The sequence below is a fragment of the Heliangelus exortis genome, chromosome 15 (genome assembly GCF_036169615.1).
Source record: "Heliangelus exortis chromosome 15, bHelExo1.hap1, whole genome shotgun sequence".
Classification (NCBI taxonomy): Eukaryota; Metazoa; Chordata; class Aves; order Apodiformes; family Trochilidae; genus Heliangelus; species Heliangelus exortis.
In genome coordinates this window covers 11,631,462-11,654,534 of record NC_092436.1, presented here as the reverse complement: position 1 = coordinate 11,654,534, position 23,073 = coordinate 11,631,462, and the positions used below count along the sequence as shown (strand labels likewise).

Below are 23,073 nucleotides of genomic sequence, written 5' to 3'. Positions count from 1 at the left end.
GTGGCTTACTTCAGCCACACTGAGAGGTCACTTGGATTTTAATTTAACTTTGTTCCCTCTGTGCCACTTGAGAATTCCAGTACAGATGCAGCCACTGCAATAGAATCCACAGTTATGTTCCTTGCAGGATACAGGAATACACAGAAGTTTACTTTAGCATCCTGTACTCAGATGTGAGCAGTCAGTGTGCCATGAGGAATATCTTTTATTTTACCATTACAAGCAACTTATGGAAGCTGTTATGAGAACTTAAGGAAAAAAGCTAATATTATTTATGGTATGAACAGTAGGGCTTCAGATCTTGACCTTTATTGCTGGCAATTTTTTGCCTGTCTCCTTAGGATTTACAGAAAGGAAAATGTGCACCCATCTAAGTGTACTAAAGCTATCCTCTAGTTGTAAATGAAATTATTACTCCGCCAGTGATCCAAATGCAAAATGTGACCCTCTCTATCGTAAGACTATTTACAAGGCACTAAGTAATTCCAAGACATCTATGCTGAAATTTAAAACAATAAGCTGCTAGGAAGATTTGGTGAAGGTCTTTTGCATAGTGTGGCACTCAGCAGTTTCAAAGCAATTTTCATAAATTAAAGAAGCTGATTTATGGTGTTGCAAACAGAGCTTTTCCCTGCAGTACAGAAGGTGGGACATACAGTTTCTCTAAAGATTTTTTAAGTTGCTGAAGTACATCATCTCTGCTGTATGGTTGCAAAATATTTCACTGATTTCTAAGAGTCCTCCACTCTAATGCACCCTCCCTTCTTCCCTATGTCCAGCTGTCACTCAGTTCAAATAACATTGCTGTGATTCTTTTTGTCAAGGTTTTAGAAGAGTAATACCATAAAAGGTATTAATTTTCGAAAATATGTGTTCTTGGAACTACATATAATTGGTGACCTCATGACTTTAAATATAAACTCTGAAACTTAAGAATTTATCTGAAGAAATAGTAAGATTTCATGCACATTTTTTTTCAATCATTATAATTTAGAGCGACTTTCAGAGATTTCTTGGTTTGTCCCTTTTTTCTTAGAATTTGCTTTTCAATAGCTGGCAACACTGGTCAGTGTTGAATGATGGGCAGGTGCCCAGATGCTGAGGCTCTGACCCAGACCCTTGAGCTATCCAGCCCTACCTCAGAGCAGCTCTGCCAAAATGCTGCAAATTTTACCTGCAGCTCCTAACTCCATCCCTCTCCTCTTCCATCTGTAATGATTGTCCAGGACCACAAAACAGGTCTGCAGCAGGACACAGATGACTACTCCAGAGGGACTGCCAAAAAGAACAAAACCAAAGGTCTATGGCATTCAGCATCTCCCAAAAGCAGTCTCTAGCAGATGGTTAGAAAAGGAGGACAGGCAGAAAATGATCCTTCCTGGTCCCAGCAGCACTATCAGCATTTCTTTAGCTCGTGTGTATCTATGTATCCTTATTATCATATATTTTTCGAACCTTTTGCATCAGAAACAAACCGTGACAGTTTCCCACCATGAACATTGTGGTCAAGCAAAAATTTCTTCATAAATGAGCTACCAAATATCTCTACTGTTCTCCAAGCCCTGTTTATTTACAGCTTGCCCAGACCAAATCTCAGGATGTCACTCTCCAGAGGCAGACACAGCAGAGAGCAGGCACTGAACAAGCCTCCTCCCACAGAGGCTTCTCTGGTAGCCTGCAGACAGGCAAGCAATAGGCAAAATCACCTTTGTTATGCAGAGAGAATTGCAGAGTTCAGTCTAACAGCTCCATCTGCTCCCAATTTGACTGCATCTCATGCCTGACTGTAGCCCCAAGGAACACTGTTACTACCAGCAGCACCACACATGGATAGGAGGAGGAACAGATTTCACATCACCTTTTATTTGAATTGAGCTGGGGAGGAGTTTCTTGTCTCATCAACACTGGATGGAATAAATACCTCTTGTCACTGTGCCCACTCATGCTGTGCCATACACCAAACCCTACAGATCACACATAAGGAAAAAGGGTTTTCTGCTCGTTCTACTAGCAGCACTGTGGTTTTAACTTTAGTTAGTTAATAGCTTCTTGTGTTTCCTAACTGCACTATTCTCTCTTTTTTTTTCTTCACTCTGGAAGCTTGCAGTTGTTTAATAAAAAAAAAAAACTAAAACCAAAAACTGGCTACTTATAGACAATATGTACACAGGCACATGGTTTTTGTTTGTTTGCATTGTTGGGTTGTTTTTTTTTTCCACTTTGTTTCTTTGCTTCCTGAATTGTGGTCTTAGATTTCTGAACTTGAAATTTCATTTCCTGTTTCTTATTTATGTTTTTTTAGTACATAGTGTCTGAACTACACTGACTTTTGATGAAGAGTCCCTGTGGTAAAACAAGCAGTACAACAGGCCAAGCAGCCATTGTCAGATGACCTGATTCCTGCAGTTGGAAGCAGAGCCCCTCTTATTAATGTAATTAACTTTTATAGCTTAGGAGAACAAGCACCCTCACCAATCTACAGTATGCAGCTGGTGATTAAATTCAAAAGAATTCATTTCACTTAGACATTTTGTTCTATTCCAGTTCTCCTGGGATGATCACATGGTCATTCAAAAATTGTAGATATGCACTATCCTCTCATTAAAAGGATCTGAGAAAACTCCTGATACAGAGACATGAAGTATTTCTTTTGAATCAGACTACAACAGACATTCTAATAATAGCCAAGGAGAAAATAACAGTGTCTTAAAAGCCAAGAAAAGTAAAGTAAACAATAGATAAACCTAGATAGCAAATAGAAGCAAAACCAACACAAGCCAAAAATAACAAACAAAAATGCCAAAACAAACAAAAATCCCACCTCAAATAAACCCCCAAAACCATAACCCCCTCCCAAGAAAAGTTATCAAGTGTCACTGCAGAGTCACAAGGGGTGGGAAAGTCAGAAATTAACAACAAAATGAACAGAATTATACCTTTTTCTGTCTGCAGAGTAACTGGTGTGGAAAGGGAAATCTGGCTGGGGCGATCATGTACCTGTGTGTATCCATTGTGGAGACAGAGACACCATTAAATGACAACCCCTGCAAATTATTTACTGTAATTGATGTCCCTTGTAGGCACTGGATGTTCAGATATTTCTATTTAAACCATCAATTAGGTGAGATTTTCCCTGGCACTGTTGGACATACCACTACTGATCATCAAGCTGTATTCATTATAGATTTCTTCAATGAAAGAAATAGTCACTGGCCTGAAGAAAAACATAGAGATCATTAATAGGCATTTCTGTGTTATAAATAATGATTAGAAGGAACTTTAAGTCTCATCTGATTGTTAAATAACAAGAAGAAATGTAAACCTTCGAAATTCTGTTGACGATTCAGTAGAAAAAATTTTAAATTTGCTTCCTGATGTTCTTAGATATTTTTAAATCAAAGGATTCTTCTCCAAAAGCATCTACCCTATATGAAAAATCTTTTATTGCCATTGAAAAGGTACTTGAATACTAAATAATTTTCTCCCAAGAGCTTATTTTGTCCTACACCAGTCAATAGATTTCACTCAGGTTCATCACCAGGACCACATTGCAGCTTAAGCTGCACAATATTAACCCTTCCTTCTCTCAGATGTCTCTTGCATGTCTGGAGAGCAGTAAATCCCATCACACGTTTCCTCCTCTCACCGAGCCTGGGAACACATTAATCTGGGAAGATGCTCAGACTGCATCTCACCAAGGGAACCTGCACAGTTACCTCAAGCTTCCATCCTACCCTGTTGGCTGCAGGGCAGAAGAGTATCCAAATGTAAAAAGTTTCATCATTACAAGGGCTCTCACCAAGGATTAGTATCTTCCTTTAGTTCCATACATGTGTGTATTGTGCCAATTCCTTGTCACTTTGTCATCCTATATTTTCTGCTCTTTCTTGCCTCTTGCTTATTTAAAAAAAAAAAAAAATAAAAAAAATTGGAGGCCTTGTAATAACCTTCAGTTTCTTGTCTGACTGAGGGTGCTGCTCCAGGACCTTGTTTCATTAGTCTTTTGCTACAGGAATTTTCTTGACAGTTCACTCCAGGTCTTCTACAAAAACTTGTTTTGTCTCCATGCTACTTAAATAGCAAGGTCTTCAGTGCAGGGTCTGACTAATTTTTTTCTCTTAAAGAACATTTACTCTACTTCATCTGTTGTAGATTTCTATGCATATATTATCTATATAATTTATGGCCCAAAGTACTGAATAACCATAAATCTTCATTATGACTCATAGTATGATCTCTGTTTCATAATCCCATTGCATTATCTTACTGAAATTAAATAATACATGGGTTTGGAAACTCTCACCCATAGCCAAATGTCTGTCATTGTAGAATGCACACCTGGAAGTGGGGAAAAGGCCATAGAAGCCAACAGAAATATATTACCTCTCATCAATAGGTAGAAAAAAACCTTGTTGCCTTAAAACTGAAACAAGCAAATATATTTTCTGCTGCCCCCAACCCTGCCTAAACCTCAAAAAATGTTAACATCTTACATGTGTCAAGTGGGTTATTTATGAAACTATTTGCTTGTCAGCCACTGAAGTACATTCTGTCCCTTTGCTAAGATACTGTAAATTCATGAATAATGAGTAAAAATCTTACTTTGGCAGAAATATTTCTATTTATCTAAAAAAAAAATAAAATTATCAGCTTGCTGAGATAGTCTTTTTCAGTGACAAGTGGTGTGCAATTATACCACACTCTCTCCCTGTGGAAGGGCTCTAATTTGTGGCAGGTATTGCTTGTTAGTTCAGTGACGGATTTCAGTTTGGCTGAAGCAGATTTTCTTCTTCAACAGTTTAAATTTTTTCTTCTGGTGTTAAAGTTCCAGCTGGTGTTAAAGCTGGGTGCTAAATGCATGGTGATTGCCAGCCTGCCCTGCAGCTTCTGTGCATGGGTGCCCAAGCTGGGGACAGCAGTGCCCTTGGCTTGCAGAGCTGTGCTTGGATCTCCCTCCCTGCAGTCCCAGCTGAGGTACTCAAAGCTTCAACTTCTTCCTGATGGCTTTTTGTGTAACAGCCAAACAAACTCTAAGCAGCTGAGATGACAGAAAACTCCCTGCCCAAACTGGTGCTTTTTCAGTGGATCAGTACTATTTATGCTGAATTTGTGCCTCTCCATAGCATCATGGGCTAGAAGGAGGCTGGTGTCTGGGAGGTGGCTGTAAGTGCAAACAGGCTCTGTAAAACAGTCTCAGAAATAAAGCAGTCACCCAGATGCTTTCACTAAAGTAAAAGTATGTTTTCTTTCCTACTCCAAGTCGTAAAACAAACATTTGGTTGTTTAGAGGACTGATCATCTGAAATCGGATGAATGTCTATGAGCAGTGTTAGGCTGGAGGTTGGACTCAGTGATCTAATTGTCCTTCTGCCCATTCAATCCATGATTCTATTAAACACAAGATATTTTTCAAAGAAAGAGAGTCCCTCTTTGAGAACATCTGCAGAGGGCTCTCCTCTTATCACTCTGGAGAGATCAAACAAACAGAAGAGACAAGAGACCACCTTTTATGCTGCATCCCAAACTAGGTGAAGAAGAGGCAAGAGCCGACCTCTCTGAAGTTCATCTCCTCAGCACTTCAGGGACAGGAGAACTGGATCCTAATTTACTCTGTTTTTTCTTTTAAACCAGAGCATAAAAATAGTGTTTGCTGTTAGTAAAAAACAAATTGTGACAAGGATCAGCAGTTCATTGAAGTAATTTATCCAGAATGGTGGATGCTCACCAGGGAGCCAGAAGCATTACAAAATGGAAGTCCCTGTCTCAGAAAACAAGGTCCAACCAGGAATGGTGGCTTACCATTAAGTATGGAACTTAAAAAGTTGTTATAAGTGAATTTTTATCAGCAAGAATGCAGATCATAACTTCATACTGATGTGTCTGTAGTTATAATGCTTTTTAAATAAGAACAATCATTCTGACTGGGAAATAGCTGGAAATTTCCACACAAACCTGAAATCTATTTTAAGTGCAGTGTATGATCTAGCAAATGTCAATTCGAGTAGTGCTTTCTAGTAGTCATTTATGAGCAGTGAATACAATATGAAAAACTGGGGGCAAGCTTTTCCTGGGAATGACCAATATTCTAGCTCACTAAATTGTTTACTTTTTTGTTGTTTTCCATTTTTAATGCAATGTTTGTTCTCTTTATTTATCTTCATTTCATAACAGAACACTTGTTCTCATGAAAACATAACTTTGTTCTTACACCCTTTCACAGTTCATGCCAAACTTTGTTTCTGACATATTTAGTGTTGTTGGTATCCCACTATAACTCGGAAAAAGTAGTTACTGAATTACATGAGGGAGCCATAAACTTTAGCACAAGATGATCTCAATGCCAACATGTTATCTGCAGGATCTGTTACAAAGCCAGCTGAGCTTCTTTTAGACAGGGAAAGAACCTCCCATTTTTAAGGAGTTTCTCACAGTGCAGACCTTCCATTTCTACAAAACGCTATCACTAGGTAGACTCATGTTTGTAAATTAGAATAGATATATTTGTATTCACAGTTCATACCAATTAGAACAGTTATTCTTTCAGAAGAATAAAGACAGCCACTAAAAAGACAACATTCTTTGGGAGAGAAGGGGTTGAAAGCTAGCTGATGATTTCTGAAAAGAAAATAACTATGCTTAGAAAACCCTGGGTTCTGTAAGTTTAGTATGAAAAGCACCGTTTTCAACACTCTCAAGGCCAAACACTGAGAAGAAATGTCAGAGAGCCTCAGTTGTCACTGCTCATGTTGTTGGTCCTACTATTTCCAGCTTGACAAATTAATACTTTTTCTTATTTATGGATTTCAAACAAAAAAAACTTCACCCACACAATAGGCAATACCCATGAGATGTTATTGAGGACAGTAATTAAGATAAGTAAATCTAACTAATATATAATTTCTCTCCTCCTGTATACTAAAAAAAAACCAAAACACAACACAATAAAACAAACAAACCTAAAAAACCCAAAAACCCCAAGTAAAACCAAACAATCACAAACCAAAAAAAAAAAAAAAAAAACCAAAACCCCAGCAACTGGGGTTTGCCCCAAAAACCCCAGTGACTGCTTGCCTTTTCAGCCTTTCCAAATATATTTTTAGGTCACTTCATGCAACCAAAAGGAAAGGCAGTGATGAAGGTAGCTCTGGACTTCAGTGTACTTATGTATATTTAAGCACATTTTGCTGTGTTATTCTACCCTGATTCACACAGCATGGTGACTCAGAGCAGTTGTGTAACTGGAGAAGCATCAATTATTGTTTCTATTCAGTAATAAACACAGGGGGTCTGAGCCAAGCTCTCATTGCCAAAAGCCTCTCAGACTTGAATTCCTCACTCTCCTTTTAACTCCCACTCTTTATCTGAATCTAAAAGATGAATAAAACCTATTCATTGCCCTAAAATTCAATATGTTTAAAATTCAAGTCTCAGCCCATTCTAATTACTATCTCTTTTGCTGTTTTCATGGTTTCCACTTCACTGAGCAAAACAGACCACTGATATGTCCATCTTCTTCCTGAACCAGATATGAAGCTGAGAAACAACACGATCTTCTCATTTATTCAATCACCAAAAAAATGATGGCCCTGCACTCTGTCTTTAAGCTATCATTGAATTTTATTCTGCTTGGAATTTTTTAATAATAACAGATATTGAAATTCTTATACTCAGTGAATATTCATTAATGCAAAATCACATAGCAATTCTTTATAATTATACGAAGAGCCCATAGCATTGACCACTGAAGGAAATTATAATTAAAGTTATTAAAATGAATTAGAAAAGGAGATAGTAATTAAATCCCAGTTGCCAGAATGTAAAACTTCTCTGAAATTAAATAATGCAGATGACTCCACCAGTAAGAGGAATGTTGGTAACATTTCTTTCTTTACAGTTATTCCAAATTTAAGCTAATTTTTATGATATGATATTTTCTTTAGTAAAAATACCTAGAAAAACTTCATTGGGTAAAGAATTTTATTCAAGATTATTATCCTGCTATTTCTTTCTGTGAAACACATATTGTTCAAGTCTTTCCTTTACAGGAGAGACCACTTCATTAAAAGACCTGGTAAAACTCCATGGTCTTATCACTGGATGAAAAAGTAACAATATCATAATAGAGTTAATGTTAAAAGCAATACAAATTCCCAGTGAACTACTCCTTTTTTTTTCAAATGGTAAGAACTAATACTCTCTCTTATCTTCATCTTGTCAGACTTTACTGCAGCAAAGATCTGTTCCCATTTCCTCAGCAAATATCCACAAAAATGGGGTATGTTTACTGTGGAAAGATGTTTACTCATGGTAATGGGCTATCTGGTTCAGTAGATAAATTTTCTTGAAGTTCACAAAGGCTCAAGCTGCAGCAGTGAACCAAGAGCCTTTCCATGCTAAAGGGAAGGAAATGCAGGCAATTCTGATGGGAGGAAACCCAGGGGCAGCAAGAGCAACCAGTGCTAGAGTGCTGCACTTTGCTGAGAAAAGCAGCTCAAATTTGGGCTCTTAGTGAATAACCTCAGTCCACTGAGTTAGTTCCTTCATGTTCTCCTCCATGTCAGGCACCCTTTGCTCTTCTGATTGCCTCTCCAAGAAGCATTTGCATTTTCAAATTTAATCTGCTCAGTGGGAGATCCAGTCAGGATTTTGTCCACCAAGACCAGATGAGGCCCAGTGCTGACTGAATTATGTTGGTTTTGAAGGGATTTCTTCAACAGGTCTCCTGTCGTTTAAGATTTCTTACCTTACCTAGATTTAAATATCTTTCCAAGACCAACTCTCTCTTCTTAGCAATGCCATAATTTCAGAAAAAGTGTCAGGAAGGAAGAGCTGTCCTTGCATTGGACAGAATATACATTAAATTTTATGTGGAAGGAAATTGCTCCTTTTGAAACCAGAAATCCCTAGCACTTTTCCAGGCAAAACTGCTATACTTGCTGAGTTTCCATGTTTGTGATTTCATGCATACAGTTTTTCAGCAGTAAATCAGCCTGACACAAGCCTGAAATTATGCATCTGAAATTATGTTCCCACCTCAGGGTAACCACTGTTACCTTGCAGCCAAAGAAAGGCATCCAAACACTCAAGCTCTTGGTTATCTTTCCCTGGAATATCAGCTCAAGGAACAAAACATTCTGAGACATTTTCTTGGCATCTGGATGCTAATCCAAGTCCTTTGGAAGCTTAGCTGTCATCTCATTGTTTTAGAAAAGGGTTACATTGCTCTCATTCCCTCTTACAGAAACTAATTCTGACCACTTTTTAGTGTACTCTCTGCTAAACGTGACACTGTGAAGAATAATTGATTTTTTTTGACAGCTAAGTGCACACAGCAGAGGTCAGAAAATCTTTTACAGTGAATGGCATGTGTTGCAACTCCACTGCTTTTCTATCAAGTCAGTAAAACCTGTTTAATAGTTTCACTGGCACATGACAGTGCCATCATCCTAAATGCTAAACTGTTACAGAAAATTGATTCATCATCGTTGAAGATGGATTTCCTATTGTCTGCTATGGAAAACAGCTTAGCTCCAGGAACCAAATGACTTCCAGTGCTATTACAAATGTGTAAGAACCTTCCCCTCCCAGGAGAAGAGAGATTCTATTAGCTATGTTGTTCATTACCTTATATTCTTCCCTTTCAAAAATGATGTGTAACTCAGTTTAGGAAAAGGTCTTTAGTGAAACACCAGCATCCTTCCTTGAAACAAGACAGGTCTGAATGATAACACACTATTACTATAGACCAAGGACTCTAAAGCTGATGTAAGGAGATTGTTAAAAACCAGGCTACTAGTAATATGTCCTTAAAAATTCTCACATTTTCAGTCTATTGTTCCTATTGACTTAAACAGTTTCATTATCTGGAGAAGATGAAGTAGTGTCTATGAAGACAAAAGCAAATAAATGCTCATGTGGTACTCTGCCAATAAATCTTTTTTACTAGATTTGTATTTCTATAGTTAACTTTTTTAGAAAATCTAGCATAGTCATAATACATCTGACTCAGAATATTGAATAAAAATATCTTGATAAATTCAAAAAACAAACTAATGCCTCCTGTGATGCGTTCCCCCATTCAGTCCCATGACCTCATCTTGATATTCAAAATAGTATTTTCCCACAGGTCAGGGGATACAAAAATAAATGTTTCCACAGACAGAAGTTGAAAACATTTCAATGACTATACCTCACTTTAGAGACTTGATTCAACAAAAGTTTGCACTGATTACTAAAACAAAGATATTCCAGCTATTTTCAGCTGTTGGAAGGATAAACTCAAATTCATACCTTAGGTTAACTGTAGTAGTAGATAGAGCAATAAGGAAATACCTTGTGAAACAATGTTTAAAATAAGCTTTTGACTCTTCAGGTGACTTCCTTACTTTCCCAGAACTATTTCTGGCAGCTAAACCTCTGGTATCTTATTCAAGTCTGGGTAAAGAAAAGGCTGAGATTGCTCACTATGTTCTTCTAATTACCAGAAGTGTTTCATATAGAGCTAAATTTCTAAAGCATGTAATTTAATCTTTGTGTTATATTGTTAGACACAAGGTACTTTACACATGGTAAAACTGAAGCTTCTCTCTTAGCAATATCTGCATGGAATATGATTTTTCTATCAAGTTAACAGTTCCAGGGCAGCTCTGTCTAAAGCACAATGAAATAAAATTAAATTATAAAATGAAATTATATTCTCTATCATAAGCAGTGAGCCCTCTCCTCCACCAAGGGGTGAAGGTTTGAAAGAAGCAGACCACAGAAACACATCATCAGCAAAGCTTCTGTAGATCCCTTGATGCCTTTGGATCCAAGAAACAGCATTTAGGCAATGAACTTCCACAAAGGTCATGAGATATCTGTGGCTTTACAAGACAAAGCCAGCTTCTCTTCCTACTCAAGAAGGCTTGAGCAGATCCCAAAGGAAATAGGATCTGCGTTGCCTAGAGCTACTTACTTGTACTATTAATCCACCTCTGTATCCTTTCCCCCACATAGCCTCCAGTTTTATAGAGGATTTTTATAGTTTTTTAATCTCCAAGGATTTCATTCACTCAAATAAAGCCAGGCTGGGAGCAGACAGCTCTGTTGAATATGGAAGGAACATCCAGTAACCCTCAGCCACAAACAGGAACAGAATTTGGTCTTTTAGTTTCATAGAATCATAGAATAGGCTGGGTTGGAAGGGACCTCAGAGATCATCGAGTCCCACCCTTGATTAACTACTGCTGCAGTCACTAGACCATGGCACTGAGTGCCACATCCAGTCTCTTTTTAAATGTCTCCAGGGACGAAGAGTCCACTACCTCCCTGGGCAGCCCGTTCCAATGTCTGATCACCCTTTCCGTGAAAAAATTCTTTCTAATATCCAATCTGAACTTCCCCTGGCACAATTTAAGACCATGCCCTCTTGTCTTACTGAGAGCTGCCTGGGAAAAGAGACCAATCCCCACCTGGCTCCAACCTCCTTTCAGGTAGTTGTAGAGAGCAATGAGGTCTCCCCTGAGCCTCCTCTTCTCCAGGCTGAACAGCCCCAGCTCCCTCAGCCTCTCCTCATAGGATCTGTGTTCGAGTCCCTTCACCAGCCCGGTTGCCCTCCTTTGGACCTGTTCGAGGACCTCAATATCCTTCTTGAACTGAGGGGCCCAGAACTGAACACAGTACTCGAGGTGAGGCCTCACCAGGGCTGAGTACAGGGGCAGAATCACCTCCTTGGACCTGCTGGTGACGCTGTTCCTGATACAGGCCAGGATGCCATTGGCCTTCTTGGCTACCTGGGCACACTGCTAGCTCATGTTCAGCTTCCTGTCAATCCAGACTCCCAGGTCCCTTTCTGCCTGGCTGCTCTCCAACCACTCTGTCCCCAGCCTGTAGCGCTGCATGGGGTTGTTGTGGCCAAAGTGCAGGACCCGGCACTTGGCCTTGTTGAACCTCATCCCATTGGAATCAGCCCATCTCTCCAGTCTGTCCAGGTCCCTCTGCAGAGCCCTCCTGCCTTCCAGCTGATTGACACTCCCACCCAGCTTGGTGTCATCTGCAAATTTGCTGATGATGGACTCAATCCCCTCATCCAAGTCGTCAATGAAGATATTGAACAGCACTGATCCCTGGGGGACACCGCTGGTGACCGGCCGCCAACTGGATGCAGCCCCATTCAGCACCACTCTCTGGGCCCGGCCCTCCAGCCAATTCCTAACCCAGTGCAGAGTACGCTTGTCCAAGCTGTGGGCTGTCAGCTTTCTCAGGAGAATGCTGTGGGAGACGGTGTCAAAGGCCTTGCTGAAGTCCAGATAGACCACATCCACAGCCTTCCCCTCATCCACCAGGCGGGTCACCTGATCATAAAAGGAGATCAGGTTGGTCAGACAGGACCTGCCCTTCCTAAACCCGTGCTGGCTGGGTCTGATCCCCTGTCCATCCTGCAGGTGCTGCATGATTACACTGAGGATGATCTGTTCCATAACCCTGCCAGGCACTGAGGTCAGGCTGACAGGCCTGTAGTTTCCTGGGTCTTCCTTCCCGCCCTTCTTGTGGATTGGCGTGACATTGGCCAACTTCCAGTCATCTGGGATGTCCCCAGTGAGCCAGGACTGTTGGTAGATGATAGAGAGAGGCTTGGCGAGCTCTTCTGCCAGCTCTCTCATCACCCTTGGGTGGAGTTCATCTGGTCCCATAGACTTGTGGGGATCTAAGCAGCCCAGTAGGTCACTGACAGTTTCCTTCTGGATTACAGGGGGGGTTGTTTAGATTCTTGTCTGCTATAGGCTCCAGAAGCCAGCTGTCCTCAGGATAACCCGTTTTACTATTAAAAACTGAGGCAAAGAAGGCATTAAATACCTCAGCCTTTTCTTCATCTTTGACAATTACATTCCCGCCCATGTCCAGTAAAGAATGAATGTTTTCCTTGCCCCTCCTTTTGCCACTGATGTATCTGTAGAAGGACTTCTTGTTATCCTTCACAGAGCTGGCGAGATTTAGTTCAAGTTTTGCCTTTGTCTCTCTAATTTTTTTTCTACACAACTTAACTGTATTCCTGAATTCCTCTTGAGTAGATAACCCTTTTTTCCATAACAGGTAGGCCCTCTTCTTCACCCTAATTTCTTTCAAAGTCTCTCTGTTCAGCCAGAGTGGTCGTCTTCCCCGCCGGCTCACATTTCGGCACACCGGGACAGCCTGCTCCTGAGCTTTCAAAACTTGCTCTTTGAAGAATGTCCATCCCTCCTGGACCCCTTTGTTTTCAAGGGCTGTTTCCCAGGGTATGCTCTGGACTAGTCTTCTGAACAGGCCAAAGTCTGCCCTCCGGAAGTCTAATGTAGAGGTTTTATTGACAACCCTCCTTGTGTCCCTGATTATTGAGAACTCTCTTATTTCATGATCACTAAGTCCCAGGCGCCCACCGACCACCACATCTCCCACCAGCCCCTCTCTGTTTGTGAAAAGAAGGTCAAGTGGGGCTCCATCTTCAATTTAGAATTCTTTTAGAAACATAGGCACTGATGGCCCCTTGTATTTTGTCATTTTAGGTACAGTTTTTGAGACTCATGGCAAACACACTGGAAAGGCAGACACTACAGAAAAAGTGCTAGCAGAGTAGCAACAAATTTGTTAAAAAAGGTCCCCAGGTTGCATACCTTGATGGTTTTAAAAACTAACAAGCTTCCTGCAGCAAACTTATCCTATCCACACTAGCTCAGGCCCACCAAAACCAGTAAACCTCTCCGCTGCATGTAGCAAGTATTACTTTAACTCCTAAGGATCTTCTCATCTCCAGCACCTATTATGCCAGGGAAGTCTTTCTGAACACAGCACCTACCAAAAATGAGATTAGCTTTGTAAGGCTACCATCTGTACCATCTAAAATACTTTGAATACACACAGTGATGAAATCAGAACATCAAAATGAAGACTTACTTCATGAAAGAAGGCCCAAAATTCAGCCTGGAGACATGTAGCACCACCTCAGGTGCCACACTGCTAATTGATGCCTCAGGTGGAATGAACTTGATGCAAATCTTTCCTAATCCCTGATCTCTGTGCTGCAGTGTGAGCCAGGAGGGCTTGTAGCCTTCCAAGTCTCTGCTTTTCCTTCCAATGTTTGCTATCATTTTCTCATTTTCTATTTTCATTATATTCCTTTTACAAATTTTGGCTCAAGTCTCATGAATTTTGAAGATGTGAAAAGTGCATGTGGGAACAGCAGTGAGTGCCTGCTCTCAGCTCACTCCTCAGTTTCTTGTTCCATGTAGGAGAGAATCCCTTTTCTTGCTGACACTCAGCCCCTTACTTTGATTGCCAGTGATGTCAGCACAAACACAGGGATGTTCCTACATTCTTGAGAGCTTCACCTCATATCTTTTCACACTGATGTAATTGTACTATTAGGAAAAGCTTAATATCTACTGAAATGAAGTACAGACAAATGTGATGCCTCTCCTCATGGCTGCAAACAGATTCATAGTTGCCTTGGTTTGATACCAGACCTAAGTTAACTTGGTTTATTTTAACAAAATGTTCACTAAATTGCTATTAGATATAACCCAGACCATCCATACTTCTGTCAGAATATCTATCATGTTTGACAAAACTTCACCTAAGAATAAACCCATTGTACTCATAATTCAATCCATTAATTTCTGAATAAAAGTAGAGGAGAAAAATCAATCAGAAACAGACAGCTGTGGAGTAGCAGTGCTCAAGCTGTGAGCTGCACCAGCAGTCTCCTCATCAGATGTAAATCACTGCTGTGTTAAACCAGCTGAATGTAACCATGGTTTGCCTGAAATAATAGGAAAGAAAATAGAAGTCATTACAGCACAGAATGGGTAAAACACAGGAAAGAAACAATATCTGCAGAAGTTTGACCTCAGTAATAAACTTTCACTAATTTCATTAAACAGAATTCAAAGGTTTAAGAAAGGAAGCAAGAGACAGTTTGTAAGTTACAAGCAAACAAGGGTGGAAATGACAATGTTGGCTTTTCTTTCTGGCACCGGTTCTTAAATAGCACCGGTTTCTGCCAGCCTTTCCTCATGAACTCAGAAAGCTTTCATTGCTCATGACCCCATATTCTAATACCACAATGTTCTTCTCTCCTAGTTTTAGGATCTCTGGAGTCTCTTTGCTGATTTCATTCAAAGTGCATCTGCTTTTGTTGGCTGTCATGATATTAGTGTGCCCAGAGACTCAGACTGAGAAACCCAAGACTTGGATTTTTTTCCTCAGTAGCCACAGAGCTTGGCACACCCTGATCTATCCTACACATTTATTGGCAGGTCATGGGAATGATTACTACTCACGAGGAGACATGGGTGACATTTTCAGAGAATCATATCCTTTAGAGCGCTGACCTATACGGATCTCACACTCATCTCCATCCAGATGTGCTGTATCAGAAGTGCTACATTTATATCCTACAAGCCTGTGAATCAGAAATCCAAATGCCTTTGCATGGCACCTCTCCCAGCAGCACTGACAAAGCACTTGAAAATACTTCCCATTTTTGGCTGGACTTTCTCAGCAGCTATATGGGTCAATCAGCTAAAATCCTCTGTTAGATTCAAGTAGCATGCTTAGCAAAGCCCTTTGAAATGTGGGAAGGTTTATAAATAAAACAAGGAAAAGGAGTCTGCATCATATCCCTTGGATGAATACAAATGAAGCAGACAATTTTGGAGATATCCAGTATAGTATAACTCCTGTTTCTGTCAAACACAGTAGGTCAACAGATGATACAGCATGTTATCATTGCTTAAACCTCCATAAAACATGGGTCAGCTGGCATAATGCTCAGGGAAAATAAATATTATGACATGAAATGCTAACATTGTTCCTTATCTAAGAACATAAATTATTCTTTGCATATATTCATCCAGCTCTAGGAAGCAGGAAATATATAAGTGTATCTGTTGAATGAAGGAACCAACACAGTAACAAAAACTTAGCAGGGATGATGGGACAGAGTAACAGCATAGGGAATAGACTTTCAGTATTCATTAAGCAGTGCCCTGCAAAATTAAACTGAAAGCATTTGGAAATACAGAAAAAAAGGTGTCACCTATATGGTATAGTATAAGGTTGCATTTTAATGTTGCTTGCAATTCTTTGTCCTTACCAACATGTCTAATTTCACATAGAGTAATCCCATTTCCTTGACATCTGTAAGAACAGAGACACTGAGGAGCACTGGTATTTTATTCATATATATTCTTCTTTTTCTTGTAGCCTGCCTATTCAGCATTTAGAAACACTACTGAAATCATCATATACAAATAAAACACTGCATCTGCTTACTGATGGGCTCAGAGAGATGTACAACCCAGCTTCCAAAACCATTCATGAGGAAGGATATTTCCTACTTAGGAAGCTGTAGAGAAGTTACACTGCAAGGTTTGTCTAAAATTACTATTATACTATCATGTTCATTGATTTATCTAATACAGTTTTAAAAAATACACACTTGGTAAGAGCTGTACCTACTATATTTAATAAACACTATTCCAACTAGCCAATTGCACTCACATAGGAGGCAATACTTCCTTCCATTACAGACTCCCCCATCCCATTGCCTCCCTTCAGTGCCCTCAGTGGTCCATGGCTCTGCCTCACTTGCAGGCAGCAGCTTCTTTTCAAAAGACAACAGAGACATCAGGACAATCCTGGCAACCTTATGGCAAACCTATCTATGCATTGGCAATGTCCTTCCCTCCAGCCCTTGCCATGATCACAGGTTTGTAGCCTCCACATTCCTGGGAAGTCTCCAATAGCTCCCTTCCAGAACACACCTTCCATATTACTGGCTGTATCCAGCTATTAGCCAAGGGCTGCAACTTCTTCAGTCTGAAAGGAAAAAATGCTCTGGTTTCATTGTGCTCACATACAGCTAAATGCTGAGCTACCCCTTATCTACTTGCCATGCCATTATTTAACCAGTCCTCCTGCAAGACTGCTGGAGAGTTCATCTACTAGCCAGGTACGCAATTGAAAGCATTCAAGGACTGGTGCCAGCTAGGAATAGGCAGGCAAAAAGGAGAAAAATGATGGAAGAAAAATCTTGTATGTCGCAACAGAAAGAAGAAAAATATGAGCAACATATAGGTAGTTAGCTCAATGCTAATGCTTGGAGGCAGTTACAAGAGGAATCTGAATTCACAATTCAGATTAATAACTCTGGCATGAAGCTATCTTGAGGAAGGGCTGAGGGAGCTGGGGGTGTTCAGTCTGGAGAAGAGGAGGCTCAGGGGAGACCCCATCACTCTCTACAACTCCCTGAAAGGAGGTTGGAGCCAGGGGGGCGGTTGGGCTCTGCTCCCAGGCAGCTCTCAGGAAGACAAGAGGGCATGGGCTTAAGCTCTGCCAGGGGAGGTTTAGGTTGTATAATCGGAAAAAGTTCTTTACAAGAGAGGGTGATCAGGCATTGGAATGGGCTGCCCAGGGAGGGGGTTCTCCATCCCTGGAGGTTTTTAAGAGGAGGCTGGATGTGGCACTCAGTGCCATGGTCTGGGAACCACAGTGGTAGTGGATCAAGGGTTGGACTTGATGATCTCAGAGGTCCTTTCCAACCCAGCTGGTGCTATGATTCTATCTCATGCTGGGCCTTCATCTCTCTACTACTGATAGGAACTTCCACTTTGGCACATAACAGTGAGCAAAAGTTTGGAAAAATCTCCATGTACCTATGGGAAGTTTGGACCACAGATAATTTAAAATTAAATTGTAAACAATTAGTGATTTTAAAAAAAATCACTGGGAAATTCTGATCAGCATCTCTAAAATGTTTGCTTACCAGAGACACAGTTCAAGTTTCAGGCATACGCAAACCTCTTACAATACAATCCAGCAATAAACAGTGAAAAAAATTCTCTCATCCCTTACTTGGGAGTTACCTTCATTTCATTTAGCAGCAGTTTACATTCATCATAAAGCTGCTGCAAGTGAGATTTGCAGTTTGAGATGCAGCAGCAGCAGCACTGAGATCACAGTGACGTGCAAAGCAAGGCAAGAGAATTGCCTCTTCATCCATTCCAAAAATATTCCTGTTCCAGACAGCAAAAGCACAGGCTGCAGCTGATCTGTGCAACACCAAAGAGACCCAAGTTGTATTTCCAACTGCTCCATTTCCCAAGAGAAAAGGACGTCACAGAGACAGGTACATCATTCAAGTTCTCAGTTGCTCATTTGTTTTTAAACGTTGATGTTATTTCTCTTTGTAACAGCCTCAGAGTCACACAACAGCTGAAGGGGCACTCACCCTGTTAGTATGCATAAAAGGCTACAGAGGCTCTGTGAAAAAATCACTCTAGGAGAAGTAGAGACACAGGAATGATGATTGTAAGTGTAAACAGAAAAAATCCCACTCGTACTAAAGTGGGATTGAATGTATATCTATATCATATACATGTATGTGTATGAGGGAAGGAGTAACTCTTAGGTGTTGACAGAATTTTATTGTCCTCCCAGGTAGGAAAAAGTCTCTTTCTGATATATGGCTTTTCAGCTAAATGGCTGAAGATGTTTAAAAGACAGGCATCATCATTTCCCTGTAAAAGGCAGAGAAACTGAGGCACTCAAGTGTACATGAGTTGCATAATTCACTCAGCATCTCACTAGAAGAACTCTGACTACAGTTCCTATCCCCTCCCAGTCAGGCCAGTGCCCTACCTGGCAGCAACACTGCTGCTCCACAACAGACCCCAGAGCTCCAGGATAGCAGAGAACTGTTCTGATCAGAAGAGCTCATAGCCCTCTGGCTGAGGAACAGTGTTGTAACGTGTGTGGTATTTTTAATGTACATTGGACTGATGCTAACTTGATAGTGCCTTTCTGTAACTTACATACACAAAAAAATCGTCCATATAAAATCCTGTGAGTCTTTGTTTTCATTAAATAACCTGCATCACAGGAACATTTCTCTCCTCCATCAGCTCTGGAGAAGTCCAGGATCTATTTTCTAGCTGCAGTTACTTTATGATGACAGTAAAGATGAAGTAGAGATGTTACCTTAAGGCAGCCTGATTTTATCCTTGCAACTGTAAATACTTTTTTGTCCCTGAATATATTTCAATGCATATATGGTGATATCACACTCTGAGGTAGAAGGACTGAAGACAGAAACAAAGACAAAATGCAGACCATAGTATTATTCTGAATTTTCTCCAGATTCTTTGTTCTAGACATCTACTGCACATTTAGATGGAGACCAAGTCAATGCGTGAAATGCAACCTTTTTTCCAGCAAATATTCCAACTCATGGGATGAGTTGCAGGGCTCCACAGAATTAAAACTGTCTTAGGTCTTCTGCAGTTTTACTGCTATAATGTGCTCATTTAATTTGTGATGGTAATAGCATATTCAAGTTAATAATTATTCATTACTTAAGTTTCTTCTACAGTTTAATTTGTCCTCCTGAAGTTTCCATTGAGTTTGCTTAAGCTATAAATAAAACCTCTTGGGATCATAGATCTTACTTTCTGAACAAAAATTTCAGTGACTCATTCTCATACATATTTTCTTCCATTATCTTCATCATGGCCAAATGTTCATGCTCATTCCAAAAGGTCAGAAAGAAAGAAGCTGTGATTAGCTTCTTGTCAGAATGCACTTTCCTTAGATATCCTTAAACAAAGGTGAGCTATTTTTTAACAAATTACTGTTGGTGTAGTTTGTGGTTAAACTAGAGCTCCTTAAGCCACAGAGATATTGGGTGAGTCTTACCCAAAAAAGGAGAGCTACTAATCAGAAGAGTGGTGCCAGACTGACTGACAAGTCTAATGACTTCATTTGGCATCACTAACTTGTAAGCTAGTAGACGCCTTCTTGTTTTTTCTACTGGATATGTGTGGAGCTGGAACTGAGAAAGTAATTCTTAATTATAACAAATATTGACCACAGTAATGTCCCTAGAATGGACAAAGTTTGGAGAAGCACTGCCTGGCAGGGACACAGATTGTCCAGATGACAATCCATGCATCAGCTCATCGACTGAAAAAGATAATTTCCCATTTGTTTGAAACATTTGCTTTGTAAAATAAGAAAACTCAGGGATCAGAAATTATTGGCAATATCTCAAAGCACAAATTTCTAAGGGTGCTACCAAGTGCTTCATCCTTTTTCATACATTACAATGTACCCTGCCCATTGCTGTACTTGGCTGTTCCAAAAGATTCCCATTGGATAGCCCTCCACCCATCTCTGACAGATTCATGAAGAGCTCATGACAGATTCCCAGAGCTCTCAGGTATTTCTCTGATCTTTTACTGGACACAGTTACTCATGGGCTTTCATTGTCATTTAGTTCTTTACACCAAACACTAGCAAGATAATGAGGTTCTCTAGGAAAGGTGCTTGTGCCTGGCAGTGGATCAGGTGCATTGCACGATGCTGCTGCGGGACAGTCTGCAGAATGAGCTTGCAAAAATTCCCTGAAATTGAAACTGTTCCTCACATGTCAAACTTGCTGCTTTCAGCTCACTTTTCTTTCTGACTTGTAGTGACTTCTGACACTTTCAAGAATATTGCTTGCAATAGTGTGGAAAAAAAGCAAATTACAACAAAATTCTCATTAGGATTACAACAAAAATTACAACAAAGCAAATTACAACAAAATCTCAGCCAAGCAAGAGCTTGAAGCAGCTGCATTCTGCAGCACCACGCTTCCTCATTTTTGATTAATGAATCCAAGAACAGATATCCATGGGGTTATAGGCCTTTTCAGGGAAAGGTCCTTATCTTGTATGCCTGGTGGTGTTACAGCTATACTGGTTATGTAAGAAAATGGCAAATCAATAACTGGGTTTACCTTTCATAAATTATTGATAGCTCTGTAGGGGATCTAAAGTAGAGTGCTACTGAAGAAGGCAATCTCTGCTCTACACCACTGCCAGGAAACCTCCAGGTTACAGTCAAGGTGCTGGTTACAGGCTATAAAGCTCATAATAGCTTAAATTCCATCAGCTTTCCTTCCCTGTCCTGCTGCACAATCTACATTTAACACCAGAATGCTTCAGGCAACTGTCCCAATGATGGGACTTCTGAAGGTCTGGGATATAGGGACAGGCTGCCCACAAGAGCTACCTGGTGGCATTAGGCAGCACTCATACTTGCAGCATTGCTTATGCTTCTTGATAATGATCTTTTTTATTCCTACTGGAGAGTATTTCTTGTCACTGCCTGGTTTTAGGAGCTGCTGGTAAAAAGGATTATAGACCACAAACTCCATGTAATGGTGAATGCTTCTGCCTCCAAATTATGTATCTGGACGCTGCCCAACCTGTCTATGCAGTCTATTAGAAACATTTAGACTGCTCAGACACCTGTTGAAGTAGTTAAATAACCAAAGTGATGTTAGTTCCTCAGAATGAAGGTTTAGGGTCCATATTTTAAGGCCTGTATTATTGCATGCATAAAACTGAGTCAATGACTTTCCCAGGCATTTTCATCAAGGCAAAACATCAGAATGGGTGTTTATTCACCATAGCAAGATGAATTTCAGTGTTTACCAGCAGTGAATCCCCATCCACTTACTGGCAATAAGATATTTGTGCTGCAATTGCAAATTCTGAGTGTCATGAAGATGCATTGAAGTCCTGGGCACACCATGATCAGAACTTAATGAAATGGAGATAGAAGAAAAATAAGTTTATGTTATTTTTTTCTTTAATGGAAATACTGGTCTTTCACAAATATGTCCCAACCTGTAAAATTTAAGTTTATATCTCAACCCTCAACTTTAGGACCCGAATTGCTATGACCTGCTGAAGGCAGAATAAACCATCTAGATATTTAAAAACAGAGAGCTCAGAAGTAATCTTGGCTCATGGGCACAGATCAGGAGGAAGTTTTCAGAAGTTTCTCGGGGCAAATTAAGTGCTGCCTAAAGATGGAGGACAAAAATATGAAGACAGTAAAATTCCCATTCAGTGCAACTACAGCATTAAGCCAGACTAAATATCTTTGGAAAATCTCTTTCCCAGCCACCTTTATGTTCTGTTAAAAATATTACTCTGTACTCAGCACCAAATTATTAGAATTAAGAAATTACTCAGAAGAAGGCACAGAAATGAGATGATTACTTAGGACATAATCTGCCACTATGACAAACTTCTATCCAGCCTGAATTTACCTTCACGTTTATTTCTTGAGGCATGGAGATTTATAACACTGTGGTCATCTTGGCTGGTCTGTCAGTGATTGTTCCATTAGCCACATAAGTGTCTCATCTACTTTTAATTCTTGCACAGCTCTTGGCACAGTGTTATTTTATGACAGTGAGAAACATGATTTATGTGTTGTGTTTAAGATGTTTTTCTTTTTCCAGCATTTAATTACTGTCCCTTTAATGTCACACTAAGTATTTTCAGAGAAGCCTAGTTTATTTAATGAAAATAAATTTATCCAGCCACGCTTCCTTTAAAAAAAAAGACTGTGCAATCTGTATTACTTTTAATTTGTATTATCATATTATATGGAGACTATCATATGGAGATTAAAACCTCAAGTTCATTGCATCGTGATTCTATTCTAAAAGAATTGAGTTATGAGATAGATTAAATGAACAGGAAAGGATTTTTTAGGAGAGATTTTAGTCCCCTCTGGCCAAGAAGCCATATAACCATCTCCCAGTTATCAGTACCAGTACCTTTCTGGAGAATCAGTAGCTTAGTTCAGCTGTAGTGGCTGTTCCACAGCTGGATGGAGCATGCCAACAACCACTTGTGTCCAGTATGATACATGACACTGTTCAAGTCAGAGTGAATAAGCTGACCTATTTCTGACACTCCATCATTTTCTTTTCTTCAGTCATATCTGTTTATTTCTTTGAATTCTCAGGGTTTCTGATTAAATCAAAGAATTAAGAGTCATTACATAAAGCTACATGTAGTTAAATAGTTAATGTTCATGTCTAGGTTTCAATACAGTCTGCTTTATTCAATGCAGTCTGCTTTACAATAGCACCTGCCACTGAAGATCTCCAAGTAATTTGTGAAAATTAATCAGGCTCATGCCTATTCAGCCAGCATGTTATTACACAGGCTGGTAAACAGAGATGTGAAAAAACATCAGAGTTCTCAGTAGGAC

General features: G+C 40.0%; 2 long non-coding RNA genes across 4 annotated transcripts in view; one reads left to right on the top strand and one right to left on the bottom strand.

Moving 5' to 3' along the window:
• The window catches only part of LOC139803074 (uncharacterized), a 28,835-nt gene extending 10,857 nt beyond the window's left edge, over positions 1-17,978 (bottom strand). Inside the window, exon 1 of one of the 3 annotated variants that reach the window (XR_011728871.1) lies at positions 17,883-17,978. This is a non-coding gene — a long non-coding RNA (uncharacterized lncRNA). The other 2 variants (XR_011728872.1, XR_011728873.1) reach the window with 2 other exon arrangements.
• Positions 17,979-18,022: 44 nt separating this feature from the next.
• On the top strand, positions 18,023-18,857 carry LOC139803075 (uncharacterized). The gene is made up of 3 exons (XR_011728874.1): positions 18,023-18,145; positions 18,213-18,327; positions 18,645-18,857. It is a non-coding gene; the product is annotated as an uncharacterized lncRNA (long non-coding RNA).
• Positions 18,858-23,073: the final 4,216 nt, after the last annotated feature.